Source organism: Notolabrus celidotus, chromosome 11 (assembly GCF_009762535.1).
Source record: "Notolabrus celidotus isolate fNotCel1 chromosome 11, fNotCel1.pri, whole genome shotgun sequence".
Lineage (NCBI taxonomy): Eukaryota > Metazoa > Chordata > Actinopteri > Labriformes > Labridae > Notolabrus > Notolabrus celidotus.
Genome location: NC_048282.1, coordinates 24,272,139 through 24,287,660, shown reverse-complemented (window position 1 = coordinate 24,287,660; position 15,522 = coordinate 24,272,139). Strand labels below are relative to the sequence as shown.

The 15,522-nt window shown below is 39.9% G+C and overlaps 1 protein-coding gene and 1 long non-coding RNA gene across 3 annotated transcripts in view; both read left to right on the top strand.

Annotated features, from left to right (window-relative positions):
• The window catches only part of LOC117821435, a 48,279-nt gene extending 45,760 nt beyond the window's left edge, over positions 1-2,519 (top strand). For both annotated transcript variants that reach the window (XR_004632971.1, XR_004632972.1), the window contains exon 4: positions 1,921-2,519. This is a non-coding gene — a long non-coding RNA (uncharacterized LOC117821435). The remainder of the gene's footprint in view (positions 1-1,920) is intronic.
• Positions 2,520-3,686: 1,167 nt separating this feature from the next.
• The window catches only part of LOC117820962 (poly(rC)-binding protein 4-like), a 48,701-nt gene continuing 36,865 nt past the window's right edge, over positions 3,687-15,522 (top strand). The window contains exon 1 of the mRNA XM_034694923.1: positions 3,687-4,500. The gene's annotated coding sequence lies outside the window, so the exon portion shown is untranslated. The remainder of the gene's footprint in view (positions 4,501-15,522) is intronic.

Below are 15,522 nucleotides of genomic sequence, written 5' to 3'. Positions count from 1 at the left end.
TGAGTTATTCATTACTATTTTTGAAATGTCATTTACAGGTTTATTAAATCCGACCTGTGGATCTTACATTATTCCAAAGAAGAAGAATAAAATAATACTAATATTTTTCAGTGTTTCTTGATATTAAGGCCATGTTTTCTTCCCCAGAAACACATGGGAACAGATTTTTACAGATTTGATATAAGAGGATTATGTTACAGGCACTGATGGATATCATCCAAGTCAGTATTTAGGACTTCAGCTGCCTTGAGAGGTGACTTGACAAGTGCATATAGTTTCTCCATTTTCCCCTCACACACATGCATACACATGCACACACACACTCACGTAGCGGGGAGAAAATCAGATTAATTTCTCAGAAATCCCACATCCCGTGACACTGTCTTAGTTTGCCCAGCTTTGATTGAACAAGGTCTCAGTGTGTCAATTATATCCCTGTGATATAAGTGTCAGCCATATTGATGCATTCATGTTTCTCTCCCCTTGTTGATGGCTGTGTGTGATATTCAACAGTGCACCTTGGCTGTTTCAAAGCCACATCAGCATGACTGATGTGTGGCAGTGATCTGACCCACACTCCCTCCGTTGGTAGCAGCATTTTGTATTCTTCTGATAAACCACCCTGCCTGTCCCTGTAAGATGGATTTGTGATCACACAGCACCTCCTGCTGTTTTAAAAACAACATGTCGCTCTATCATTGAGTACATAGAAAGTTACTCACTGAAGCTGTAAGTGCATGATTCATAGGCTGCCATTATGTAGAAACTCCCACTGAGTTACAAGGTTAAACTTTAATAGGCCATATTCTTCTTCTATTGCTTCCTATCACAGTTATTTCCCTGTCTGGAGATTTAAAGTATGCTGTAATGTTTCATCCAACAAGGTTAGGATCTAATGCAGCTTTATTCACTCAGTGGTACTGCACTGAGTCAGGAATTATGCAACAGTGACAGATAACACTTCTTTTTCTCAATATTTGACCATGTTAGTATTCAGGAACCTGGAAGCTTCCTCAATCACAATTCTTATCATACAGTAAATTTGGAATATAAATATGTGGTAATAATAAAAAAGGATTAAACTATCTACTCCAAATCTCTACTGATAGATTACTTAATATTTCATAAAGTAGGGTTTTTCTTCAGAATAAATCACACAGTTCATTAGCTACAGAGCTTGATGCTGTTTTTAAAGAGGCTGCTTTATCCAGAGGAAAAAAATAATCTTGCGGCGTAAACACAACAAGATAAAAAGTTAATTGCTAGATTTAAAGAAAATGATGTCGTTAAGCCAAAAATGATAAACATACTTCCAAATTAAGTATGACTGGTATTGAAACTGACTTCATGGCAAACTTTGCATTAGTCAGAGGTAATAGGTTGACAGGAATTAATCCACTTGTCCTGGGATTAAGCAGATTTAAAATGAAGAGCTTGTATCTTGCTAATTATGATAAGGTCAGAGCATTTTTTCAAAACCCTGATATATTCTGGTGCACTGACAACAAAATAAACACATTTCTTTTTATTCAAATGCTTACTAAATACTTAGTGCTTACGAATTAACTTTTGTTTTGTTTTTGTTAAGTAATCTATGAGTCTGTGTCAGCTTTAACGTCTCTTTTTTAAAATTACTGTAATTTATGAGCCCATGTGGGCCATATAATTTATGCATGGCACAAAATCAAAGTAATCAATCAATCATTTGCCCACCCCTGATCATGTTTGATTAATGTGGCATCCTAGCTGTCTTTGGACTCCCAGCCAGGATGAAAATGTCACCATTAGACAGGCAAAGCAACAAAATGCAGCCGCTTACAGAGACAGTCCTATAAATGTCAAGCACTGATGAAAAGGCTCTTTATTTAGAAATATATGTGATTTCACATTTTCATTTCATTTTATTTCTCTCTTTTGCAGAGAACATGAGTCACCTGAGGAGCGACTTTGTGAAATAGATGGAGATGTCATACTCAAATTACCGGGACGCTCTCCCCGTCACACAGGAGCAGTGGGAGCTGTCTAGGGTGTCTTGCTCCACGTCTTTAAATTAATGAGCCGTTTGTCAAGTGAGAATTCATCATAGTAGCACACACACTTAGGTGGTGTGAAACAGACTGATTCACATCATCCTGTCCCCTGAGTGATGTTGTTTTAACACGTCACAATGAACAAGGCTGTGAAAGCCTTGCCTAAGATTCCTACGCGATATTATTATATATATAGTGAAGTAAAATGTGCGATAATATTGGATTCTGGAGCCTGGAAAAGGAAGTTTAGAGAGTAAGGGTGAATGACAAGAAAAAAGATATTTGAACATGAGTCATTTTGTTCTTATCACCATTTTTTAATACAATATGCTTTTATATTTATGTTCCTAGTTGCAATCTTCTTGAGTTACTTGACAATAAGAATATTCTGGTTTATTTGCTTCCTATTTATTTTCCTATTCTATTTACTTGTTTAATATGATGCAGCAGAAACGCTGACAAATTCCTTATATGTTTAAACCCACAAGGCAATAAACCATTTATGCTTGGCAATAAAACAATTTTATTTGTGCAATAAATTACCTCACTATCTATTCATCAGATAGAAGTGTACATACAAATCTGTACTATTTGCCATGTTTTATTTTATTCTATTTTTATTTTATTCTATTTTATTTTATCATTACTATTATAATTATTATATTTTTAGCTAAGCCACATATCGATTATATAACTAAAAGAGTTTATGGCTGTCTTGGCACCCTGTATTGCTCAGTTAACTGTTTTTCATTTAAGGTAAGGAAAATAATTATATCTCAAATAATATTACCCATCATGGACTATGCTGATGTTGTCTATCAGTGCACGTCAGACACTCACCTTAAGCCTCTTAATACTGTTTTTAATCCTCTCTGTCGCTTTGTTTTACGGTGTCCATACCAAACACTCCATTGTCTCATGTTTGAAGCACTTAATTGGCTTCAGCCTAAAACAAGAAGACAATTTCACTTGCTTCAGTTTGTTTTTAAATGTATTCATATTAACTGTCCGCCCTATCTAAACGAGTTTCTGGTTCATTATTCATCTTCATATTCCCTCAGACATACGCAACATCCCTCCTTCATTGTCCCCAGAATCCATAAAGAAATTGATCGCAGGTCATTCAAATTCAAAGCCCCATCCGATTGGAATAATCTACCCCCTTCTCTTAAATCCATCACCTCCATCCACTGCTGTAAATCAAATCTGTTTTATCACTTAAAAACAAGCTGCTCCTGTTTCTGACATATATTAATGTGCTTTTTTGATACCTTTCTCTTTTTTGATGCTGTCTATTGTCATGGTTTTATTAAATGGTGGGGTGCTGCGTGGGTCCAGGAGGAGTAAGGGTGAGGGAGAGCTATCTGTGTTTTTGTTTGTTGTGATTTACTGTTTTGTTAATTTGCTTTGTGTTTTTGTTGGGACCCCCTTGAAACGAGATGCTGCATCTCAAGGGGCTATCCTACAATAAATAAATTACAAATTACAACTATGTTAGTACATTGTTGTATTCCCTTGTCCCGTGTTGTAAGCTGCTGTAACAAAATAATTTCCCCAAATGGGAGATCAAATAAGGTCTTATCTTATATCCTATCTTACCATGGTTCTGACCCTGGTGGAGCAGTTGCAATACGAGGACACAAACACTAGATGGCGCTGTGTGAGAAAAGTTGGGTTTCCAACGCACCAAACAACTTCAAAAGAAAATGCCAAGAGCTCCAATTTAACACTCGCACCCCCTAGTATGGAATGATTTTGCCTTTCATTGTCAAAAATGTTGCTTAATATTCGCATCACTAATGTTAAAGTAGCCTCTGGCCTGTAATTAACCGAAGTTGAATGACAGACAGAGTAATATAAGTGTTTGTTCAATGCAGCCGGAATATTTCGTTACAAAAAAATTGTAACACCACGTTAAGGTCATTCTGTTTTCCCCACTCTGACTTTAATATGACAAGGCGATGCATCACATCTATAGTCTGAATGAACGGACTAATGTAATTCCCCGCGCAGATGCTCCCTGATCCTGGATGTGTCAATCTGCGGTACGGCGCTCGGTAAAAGCTCTCAGCGCTCCCAGCGGAGGTCCTGCGGGGACAACATTATCACACACGGGCCGGGGAGGCGACACAAACACACAGGAAGCTAAATACAACCTATCTGGGACACTTTTTGGCTCTCTCGCTCGGACTGCCTCAGTTAATTGTGATCTGAGTGAGCTGGGTATAGTCGCCCCCCTGCATCTCTCTCCCTTCTCTCTCTCTCTTTCTTTTTAGTGTGTGTGTGTGTGTGTTGGTGTGTGTCTCTCTCCCCTCCTCAGCGCACAGGCGCCCTGCACTCCAGTCTGCTGACACACCGGGAGGACAGTCCGCTCTACACGCCCGTGTCATTGGACTCTATGTGGATACAAATCCCTCTGAACGCAGATCCATGGGGATACTTTAGCCTGCGATCACATACATGAAAACAGGTAAGACACTTTGACTATTTTTAACGAGACATTTGAGGACAGCATGTTCCTTATTTGCAACTTGAAACAGCTCTTATGCGATAGGGGACATTCTTGATCGTTAATTCCTGACAAAACTCAGTTTAATCCATCGAATTAACCAACCATTGAGACGTCTGTTTTTAAATGTAGCCCATAACTCTTCTCAATAAGTAACCTCCGAGTTAAAGACACAATCAGACCATTTGAACCATAAAATCCTTACTGTTCTTATAAATTAATTGTGTGATTTTACTTGGACATACTCCTGTGAGTACAAATTAAAATCCCCGACCAGATTATGAAGCTATAAACTGTCTGGGCTGTTAAATCCAGCATATGGCACAAAGTCCCCAGATGAGCAGGGGACACTGTAAGAGCGAGGACACAATCGGTCTCTTGTGTGTGTATGAATGTGACTGTGTGTGTGAGGACGGTTTTATGATAATGAAAGTGGACCCCAGTTGGCCAAGCCAGGCCAGTCCTAAACACAAAGATCATTCTCAACAAGTCCGGTACTGTGGGCGCCTGTGGGTGCTGAGGCAGCGAGTGTGTGTGACAGCACCATTATTCATGAGGATGCCTAATTGCATTAGTCTTAACACAGGATGGAAAAAGTGTCTTGATGGGCTGACCTACATGAAAAAACAAAACTCGGTGGAGCAATATTTCAGCTTTGCACGTTTTCGTACAATTCTACCCCAGAATGGAGAAATTCTTGCCACATTTGGCAAACTGTGACTGTAGTTTAGTCAGAGATGATCTCTGAAAGTCAGCTAGGTGTTGCATACTCACAGTTTCCAGATATTCACAGTATTTGTCAGCTGGGAACAAGTCACAGCCTGTTAAAAATGGCCATTAAATGGAAGAAAATGTGTCCTCTTTCCACTTCCAGTCACATGCTTTGAGTTATGTGGCCTTTAGTTCTGTACTTCAGCACAACAGGCCAACCAGAAATCAAACTGACTCATTGCTTCGGAGTCTTCAGTACAATAGAATCGATAAAAACAGCATCTAAGTAGTGATAGTGGACCAGCTGATTGATTCAGGAAATCATAGTCCTTCCGTGCTGCCTGGAGATGCTCATGAATCTTGCATGCGCACCTCCATTCTGTGTGTGTGTGTGTGTGTGTGTGTGTGTGTGTGTGTGTGTGTGTGTGTGTGTGTGTGTGTGTGTGTGTTTACACAGCACGCTCAAACAAAAGTGGAGAGAAATATAGGACACAATTGAAAGAATGCACATCACTTACGGGCTGTTGCTGTAAGCTGCAGAATTCATTTGGATGTAATGCATTGTATGGCTGTTTCACAGGAGAAGTACAGGAGGACATGATACAGATTTATCTTTCTTGGCACACAACAGAAATCAATGAGGAATAGGATTTTTTTCCATGTGTGTGTGGTGAAGGGGGCGTCTGCGTCTCGAGTGCAGAAACACTATTTTTTCCCAAAAGAGGAAAGAGGGAACAGGAGATACAATTTGGCTTGTGTAAGAGAGAGAGAGAGAGAGAGACACACACACACACACACACACACACACACACACACACACACACACACACACACACACACACACACACACACACACACACACACACACACACACACACACACACACACACACATCTCTTAAAGGCACTCCAGGGTAGCACACAGACACAGACCACCATGTATTGCTGACTCTCCATCCAAATGCAATTCCTTAATGCACTCTGAGAGTCAGAGATCTAATAAGAAGTGGAAGAGCATCCTCCAATAATGAAACCCCACCTGCATCTGTGCAGCAGAGTGATGGGCCGGGGCTGAGAGGCTTCATAAATAACAGAGAGCAGACCTGACACGTGCTGCTCCAACGTCTGGGAACTGCCAATAATCCCTCTCATCTACTAAGATGCTGCTCTTGCAGAGTGGAAAGGGGGGGTGGGAAGAAACACAGGCACAATGCTTAGTTTTTAGTTTGCAGTCATCAAGTAAAAGCAGCCCAGTGTAGCAGCTTTAGTCTATTAAACAGATCTGCAGAGAGAGAGATCAGGGATATCCAATCACCTTTTACTGATGAGGAGCTTTCCTGGATGATTTAGCCTTTAATTACACAGAGGAGCTGAGTGACTCGTTCAAAAAAACATCCGGAATTGTATGCAGATTTTTCATTTTATCGTCTTGATTTCCTCCCTCAATATCACATTAGTCCTAAATTGCTTCTACGTTGATTTAAAAAACCTGTAATAACTTGTGGGGCTGTGTGTTTGAGAGGCAAATCACTTTGTCCGTCTCCACTCAGGCGCTAATTTAGATGTTGTTGTCACAGGAGCGTTGTTGTGTACAAATTAATTTCCACTCCAATATAAGAGATAAATCCCCTGTTGCAATTAACCTGCATTTGAGCAATTAACCTGTGCTTGTCGTATGTCTAATAACTGCACACTCTTGAGGCGCTGCTTGATTTGAATGGATTTTTTTCTTTGGGTTTCTTACACTGAAGCTTGGTATGAAGTTGCATTTTATGCAAGAGAGGCATGAAAGGAAATCCCATGACTGCTTGTGTATTTCTGATCCAGCAGCTCTAATATAATAAACAGTGTTGTTGGCTTTGTTGTGTAGCTCTATGAAGAGCGCCTTTCTTCTGAGGCAGAATGTGACCCTCACTGCTGTTCTTAAGACTGACCCTGCGGTTGACAGAGCCGCGGGCCGTGCCCGGGTGCTATGAAAAGATAGCACTGTGTAGTGGAGCTCCGGAGAGGGACCCTGCAGGCCCCGTGACTCTCCTGTTGTGTCTCTCAAAGAGTCTCATGAGCGTGATTTATTGAGTTCAGAAGTCGCCCAGCATTTAAAGAGCGGCTTTCATGCTGTCGATACTGTACAGAAAGTGACTCAGGAAATAAGGATAGGTGTAGCTAAGAACGCCACTCCAATGACTAAGTGCTGTTTTCGAAACACTAAAAGTCTGCCTTCGTGACAGTAATCCGCTTTGCTCTTCAGTACACTAAAGGAGGTTTTCTTTCAATTGGCCATCTGCATCAGTGTGTGCGTGTCTGTTTTTGTATAGCGACCAAGAAGGAGAGAAGCTTTTTACCCCCCCCCCCCTTCAGCTGCTGAGTGCCTGAAATATTTAACAGGGACTGCACTATTTTTGGGTTTGTGCTCGGTTTGTTCAGGAGCTTATGTAATATGTAGTTTTAGCTCAACATGCATGGTGCTGCTGTATACCAAAGACACACCAGAGACTCAGTGAAGGGAAAGATGCTGTAAACAATGCGATTTTGCAGCCACATCAAAGACTCTGTCCAGTAAAATCGGAGCCCCTGCACCATCTGTGCTTTGAAGAATTCAATTGCCATTTTGAAGACACTTTCTTGCACATCAAGGAAGCAGGGCCGATCCACATCTTCTCATGTTACTTGTTTCTAAGAGGTATCGATCAGCTAGCCTCTCCTCCCTCCAACTGTCCCCATCTCCCCCTATTTCTTTCTCAATCTGTCTCCCCTCTCCCTCTCTCTCTCTCTCTCTCTCTCCTCCCTTTCCTCCTGTCTCCTCTCTCCTCCGAGGTGTCAGATTCTCTGACTCATGCCCTGGTGTGGAGGATGGGAGGAAAAGCAGGGATGAAAGAGAAGAGAGGAGAAAGTCATTCTGCAGATAGAGAGAGTGACCTTCATCCAGTAAGAGGGGATGGGATAAAAGCGAGAGTTAATACCCTGCCAAAGTGTATTCTCCAGCATGCCAAAAAAACCATTCAGAATGATATACGGTCGCTAATAGAAGCTCTCTAATAAGAAGGAGCATGCCATTGTAAGGCAAGGCAAGGCAAATGAAGAGAAAATTCCAGACTTGAATCCAGAGGGATAAACAAGCTGGAGAAGCCAAACTGTGTAATCGAATGAAAACAGCACTGCAGCATGTGACGTACAAAGCCAGATCTTCCTTCTCTAAGAGATGTGAAATGAGAAAGACCTGAGATGGAGCTGCAGCCGAGCAATTTAAAGAAAAAATAGCTGCTACTATTGAGATGATTGGTGGATCGCTTTAGTCGCTTTAGTCCTTTTGACAGAAAAACGCCACACATCATTTTAGCTTGCGCAGCTTAAATTTCATCATTTGCGTCTTTTCTTTTGTCGTCACAATCATCGTCATCATCATCATCATCGTCATCATCATTTATTTATTTGCTTATTTATTTAAATCTTGAGAAAATGGATTGAGGGAGAATCCTCATTCAGAGTGATGCAAAACTACACAAAACAACAGTCTTGACACAAATAACATCATCAGAGAAGGCGAGGGGTGGAGATGGAGGAAGAAATTGAGGACAATTTGTCATTTTTGAGCAGCTATTTCAAGAGTCAGGAAGTTGTGGCGAAACAGATCGAATGTTGAAAAATCCTTAAAATAAGAAAAACAGTACATTTAAACACAAACTAAAATCACTGGAATAGGTTGTTATTTACTAGAATCAGGGTATGAATTAAGGTTAGAATTAGATTTCAAACAAGGAAAATGTATGATGTTTAAGAGCCATGGGTCAGCAATCTATGCCGTATAACAATAAAACTATAAAAGGATTTTAACAATATCTCAAATCAGTAAAATCAGCATTTAAATTATGGAATATATGGATGCTATCAATCTGGTAAGCTTGAAATGTTTGCTTTAGAAAAATCAGAAGTGTACAGGATAAATCAAATAAATTAAGTTAATTTATAAAGCACTCATCAAAACGAGTATTAAAAAGTGCTTCGCAAAACCTTGACAAAATACACAAAATTACATTAATAAAACTGGAGGACATACTGACTCACAGAGGAACAACCTAAAGCGATGATTGAATCAAAACCAGTAAACAAATCAAATAAAAGTAAGGATAAAAGAATACAAGTTTTTGATGTTTCAACTCAAAATAGGCCTTTAGTAGATACAGTTGTATTGTAGTAGTTTGATTACATTTTCTTTGTGGGCGGATTTTTGGAAAAGGGATTCTAAGGACGTCACCTCATGTAAGAAAAAAAAATCAGGATCATAATCAGCAGATTGATCAGTAATGTAAAGTATCCTCAGTGTTATCTCTAAACTAGGCAAAGGAAGCTAAATGAGGGTATGGTATAGCGAATGGTCCTGTGCCTCAAAGTGTCCCCACACTAATTAAAGCCAGTGTAAATAAAGGCTCAGACGGTGTCACGGTGTGTCTGGAACTAGCAGTCACTTGGGAGATAACTATTGACAGCCTTGAAGTACGGTGCTGTAAGACTCATTATCTGTCCGTTTGTGTTGTTTTATCCCTGATAGCAATGATGAGAAAGTGGAGGGAGCTCTTGTTTGGCTCATTTAGAGGCGAGATCCTTTGTGAAAACAGCAGGATCATCACTCGATCAGTACATATTTCTTGCGGAGTGGTCTTGCTCTTTCGAGGGTGTGCACTTATTAATAAGTAGTGAGCCTGAACTAACTACACACTGCTGTAGCCTGATGGACACACAAACTGATGGCTGAGGATAGACTGCAATAATAGAGTGTCAATTACCGTTCATTAGCTTTTTGGATTCACTCGTAATTATGCAGATTGTGGAGCCAGATTGACATAATGGTTAGTTGCAGCGACAAGAAGGCCTGAAAGTATTGATTCAGACTCTTTAAGATAGACAGACAGGCTGGGTAATAAGTACACTTTCTGTAGCTGTTCAACTGATATCAGATAGCCGCTTGAAGTGGAGTGACGGAGGGTTTAATGGTGGGGATCATCTGTTTTTGGGTATGGATGAGAGGAGTTTGGATCTGATAAAGTCTAATGTATATTAGGAGGGTGAGGGAGATGTTCAGCGCTTTGTTTCAAATAAGATCTTTGTTGAGTATCAGCTTGATAATGCTCCAAATTCATAATGTCACCCAGATATCCCACGCACTTTTTGAAATTCCTGCATCAGTAATTTTTTTACACAACTTTTCCTGCAGATTTGATTGCTTCTGCAGAGTTTTATTCACACCCTACAATCCCACAGATTATTAAAAATAAGGCTGATAATGCAAGTTTTTTTTTTAAACCAATCAGAACCTGATTTGATGATAACTTCAAAAAATTCTAAATGCCAGCCAGAGATCCCACACACTTTTAGAAATTCCAGCATTAGTGATGTCGTCCTAGCACTTTGAATGACAAGAAGTCTTGTAGTTTTATAATGCCACATGTTCTGGATTATAACACTTATATTATAGTGTTTTTTAATAATTAGAACAACCTGATAATGCCTCAAATTCATTATGACAACCAGGGAGCGAACACACCTTTGAAAAACACACACCAGTTATTTTTAGAACTTCAATTGAGAACATTTTCATTTCAGCTTTTGAAGACATTTGCAAGCTGGAAATCTAGTAGTTATAAAAACCTCTTTAAAAAACAACGTGATAGCCTTTGTTCTTCGTCATGCCTGCCAAGAGTCCCACAAACCTTTGGAAATTCATGCTTCAGTAACTTTGTCACAGCACTTCCCATGAGAAACTCTCACTCCACTTTCCCACAGATTTATCGATATCTGCAGAAAATAATGTGGTTTATTCTTTCTTTAAAACACTGCAGATCATGGATGATAATATGCTGATGTTTCAGTGTTTTGTTTTAAATTAGAGTCACTTGATAATGCTCCACAGTCAGATTATCAGCAAGATATCCAAAGCAGTTTTAAGACGTCACACCACCCTCACTGAGAAAGTATCATTGCAACTTTTCTGCAGATTTTGGATTCTCTGCTGAATATCTTAAAGATGTTTTCACTCTTCACTATTTCACAGGAAATGCATGTAAGAAAAATGCTGATGTAACTGTGTTTTTATACATCAGAGCCCCTTGATATTTACAAAAACTCCATATTCATAAGCCAGCAAAAAATTCCACATGCTTTCTGAAATTCCTGCATCAGTAATTTTGTTGCAGCACTTCCAATGAGAAAGTATGACGCAACTTTTTTATCAGATATGTTAGCATCTGCAGGAAATCTTGTGGTTTTATTCACTCTTTACAGCCCCACAGATTATGGATTATAAACCCCCAGCCTCAGGGTAATCTTATCAGCGTCAGCCCACATTTAGGTGCCGAGGTTGTTGGCCTCCTCTGTGGCTCCAGGAGCAGCATGCAGCCCGGGGCTCTGATAACCCTCTCTGGAGTCTTGTGGTTGACAGGCGGCTCGCTCTGCAGGCTGACACAGTTATGCTTTAACACCAGATGAAGCCAGCTGATAGGAGAGGAAGGTCCCCTCTGTGCTGAGGGCAGACCCCTCCCATTATATGTGACAGAGCTGAGACAAGACACGGCGAGAGATGAAACACCACTCTTTAATTTCAAGCCTCTCCTGTTTCACAACTAGAGCCCTCTCCCCCTGTCGCTTTTATTTTACACTCTCAGCTCAGTGGAGACATGCTGGAAGTGCGGACACGTGGAGAAATCAAGTGCTTCTAAGATTTAAGGTTGTCAGCTTTTCCTGTCAATAATAGAGCGATACAATTTAGGGGTGTGACAGTATATCGATTCAATGACAGACAACTCAATAATGTACAACAAAATGAAAACATTGTTACTAAATAAACCATTATTGATATACATTTATATTTTAAGTGTTTTATATTTTTATCTCAGCATTAAAAATAATAGAATATTAAATTAAATGTCTGTAAGATTAGAACAATTATAAATATATTTTTAAATTATTATAAATTAAATGTATTTAACTAAATTAGAATCTTATTGTCACAAACTTTGTTCTATCAGACAACATCATATTGTTGTGAATTATCTCCCAAATAATGATGTATGGAAATCAACCCTAAAGGGCCCAGAAATCAGATCCCTTTCACCAACAACAGGGTCCTTCACGAACAGGCAATTTTGTACTTAAAGCTCCTGTGGGGAGTTTTCAGCTGGTTATGAAACCAAGTTAAAATACTACTGATGCTTCTATATAATCTACTAAAGCAAATAAGACCAATGCTGATGAGACTGATTGATTCTACATGATTATATTTAATGTCTGATACTGCTGCTGGGGGGTTGGTGCCAGATAGTCATGATCTGCACAATGCCAAAACAGCCTTATATTATGATTCCCCCTGCAAAGATTTACGTCTTGTTTGACTGTTAAATACAGCAGGCCGAGACTTTCTCTTATTAAAAAAATAGAGATAGACCAATTCATCGTCAGGCAACTAATTGAGCAGATTAATGTCATTTTGAGATCATTGGCCCAGACCGAAGCCTCCACTCACGAGGCTGTTTATAAAACAAAAATCAAATAATGTCTTCAGACACTGCAGGCAGCCTCGTCAGTGCAGCTGCTGTTAAGCTGCTTTGTTAGCTAAAAAAAAAAAAGATAGTTTGCTTGTGACCGGGTCTGTTGACAAAAATGTAACAAACCAAAATGTGCTTTTGGGACAGTTTTGTGAAGTCAGAGGAAAACGTTAGTTTGAGTCCTAAGCCTTTGCTATAATGCTCATGCACCCTGCTGCAAATGTTTACCCAAATTTCATCAGTCACCATCGTTTTGCCTAATCAGTAACATGTTTTCCCATCTTAAATTATGGCATATCAAATCTTAAACAGTTAGTGGATAATGTTGGATATAAATTATGTAATAAAGCAGCTTACCTTGTTCTTAGGCATTCTATAGAATGGGCCTTATATTACATATGTGCAGTATATTGAAGTATATCAAGGATTCTATGTAAGCCAGGGAACACTTCAAACATTATTGCCAGTTTTTTTCAGTGGCTTCCGGTCAATAATACTCCAAATCACCAAACCCAGAGGGTGCTACATGGGCTGATATGAATATAAATGACTGGCTATATGAAGCAAATGCATTTTTCTACTTTTTTTTGCTTAATATCCATCTTTTATCAATTGTATTTTTGTATGATGTCACTATAAATTCCATAAACATGAAAAAAAAGAAAAGAAAAAAAAAGCAGCTTACCATTACTTCTGGTAATATAGATGTTCTGACATCTATATCCGAAACTAACATGTTTTTTTTTTCTACTTCATAAATTAATTTGAAAAATGGAATACATTTTACTGGATAAAATAGCCATGTATAGTAGAATATAATCTGCATGGGATAATGGAAATATACATGACTTGTTTATTATTTGTTATCATTTAATTGTACTTTATCAAATGCAAAAACAACAACAACAACAACATGATATGGGTATTAAATATCAGCCATCAGTCGACAAGCTCTCTAGTTATCAGCATCGGGCACTGAAAAACCGATATCGGTCGATCACTTTTAAAAAACATTACTTACACATGTAGAGGACAATCAGAGCAGACAAAGAGATAGGAGGCATGGCTTTGTCCACAGGAGGCACAAAGAGGGAAATAAACAAGAGTTCCTCATATGAATGTTAAGTCCAACCAATTGTGTTTTTTTTCCATAGCAATTTTAGCCGGGTTTTATTTAGTATCTATTTTTCCCTGTAAGATAAAGTGGGCGGGGTTCAGGCTTCAGTGATGTCATATTTCCTGTCTCACATTTATACAAAAATCAGATACAACTTCTGTGGTTGTTTGCCTAAGTCGCCACCACTGTCACTCACACAGTCCTAAGGACAGAAGTTAGTAACATTCTTTGTTGCATGTTTTGTCATGAATAATTCATTCAATAGAGGAAAAAAAAAGATTCTGACCGAGTTTTGAGGGCTTTTGATACAGCATTGTTTACAGCTTAGTCAAAGTATGCCTCATTGGAGTGAGAGCTCTTGGTTGCATGTTCACTCCTCTCTCTGCTGCACGGCTCATAAAGCAAAATAACTGATGAATCCCAGCATGACTGGTGGCTGTGATGTGGGTAAAGCTAATCCAAACATGCAGCCCCTCTTTAAATATTTCATTCACATGGAGCTGAGTCTGTTTAATCAGGAAGCCTCTTCTTAAAGCCAAAATTCTGCAGACGTTTAAGTATTCAGGGTAAAAGTGTAGTCTCAGGCAGTGTTAGTCGAATAGCTTCCCCTTTTCAGAGCTTCCAAACACACTCTGGGGCACAGTTTGCAGTCAGATTCATAGACAGAACCTCCAAACAGCGTGTTTACATGTGCTGTTTGCTCCCAGAGGGTCTCATTTAACTGTAACTGGATGACCACTGCTGAAGGAGGACTTTGTTTATTCCCCCCGTTGTACTGTATGTGTCTTTCTTCATCATCAACATCTCAGTGCATGACGCTCTCATTGTGTCATTCATTGCATGTTCTTAGACATGGCAGCACTTTGAGAGCGCTCGTGACAGATATCTGCTGAAAGTCCTCCTGAGGAACTTCTCAGCAGATCAAAGCCTCTCTTGTCTTTCAACAGGACACTTTTTGTGCATGTGTGTGTGTGTGTGTGTGTGTGTGTGTGTGTGTGTGTGTGTATGTGTGTGTGAATTGTTGGCTCCTTTCATCCTGGCAGCTGTACGTATGTGGGTACGTGTGTGTTTGTTTTGGTGCACACGTCCGTCTGTCTGTCTGTCTCTATGTGTGTCAGGGATCGTACAAGTGTGTGTGTGTGCGTGTGTGTGTGTGTGTGTGAATGGTCTCTCACCTCTTGGCCTTCCCGTGCGTGTGTGCACACGTTGTCACCCTCTCACTTACTGCTCTATATGTGCCCACCCGGGGGACACTCTATCCCCTCTGCCTCTGTGTGTTTATCGAGCAGACATTCAATACGCCCCCGACGCCCCTACATGTACTGTATGCTTGGGGGGGCTGTTTCCATCAATCACTATGGAGACCAGGCATGTTGTCCCCATTCCTTCTTCATTTCCTCTACGTCTGTTTGCCGGGTGTGTGAGGGACACGGCTGCCTCAGAGCAGGTGTCCACTCCTCCAGACAAGCAGGTTGTACGACATCCTTTTCATCTGCACAGCCTCTCTGGCTTGGATGCTTCTGAAAACAAGACGAGAAGAAAAAGTATCGCTGCTGGCTGTCAAGGGATGCATGCTGGTTGTTTTTATCGGTGACATATTTGATGTATGCGTCATGGAAGG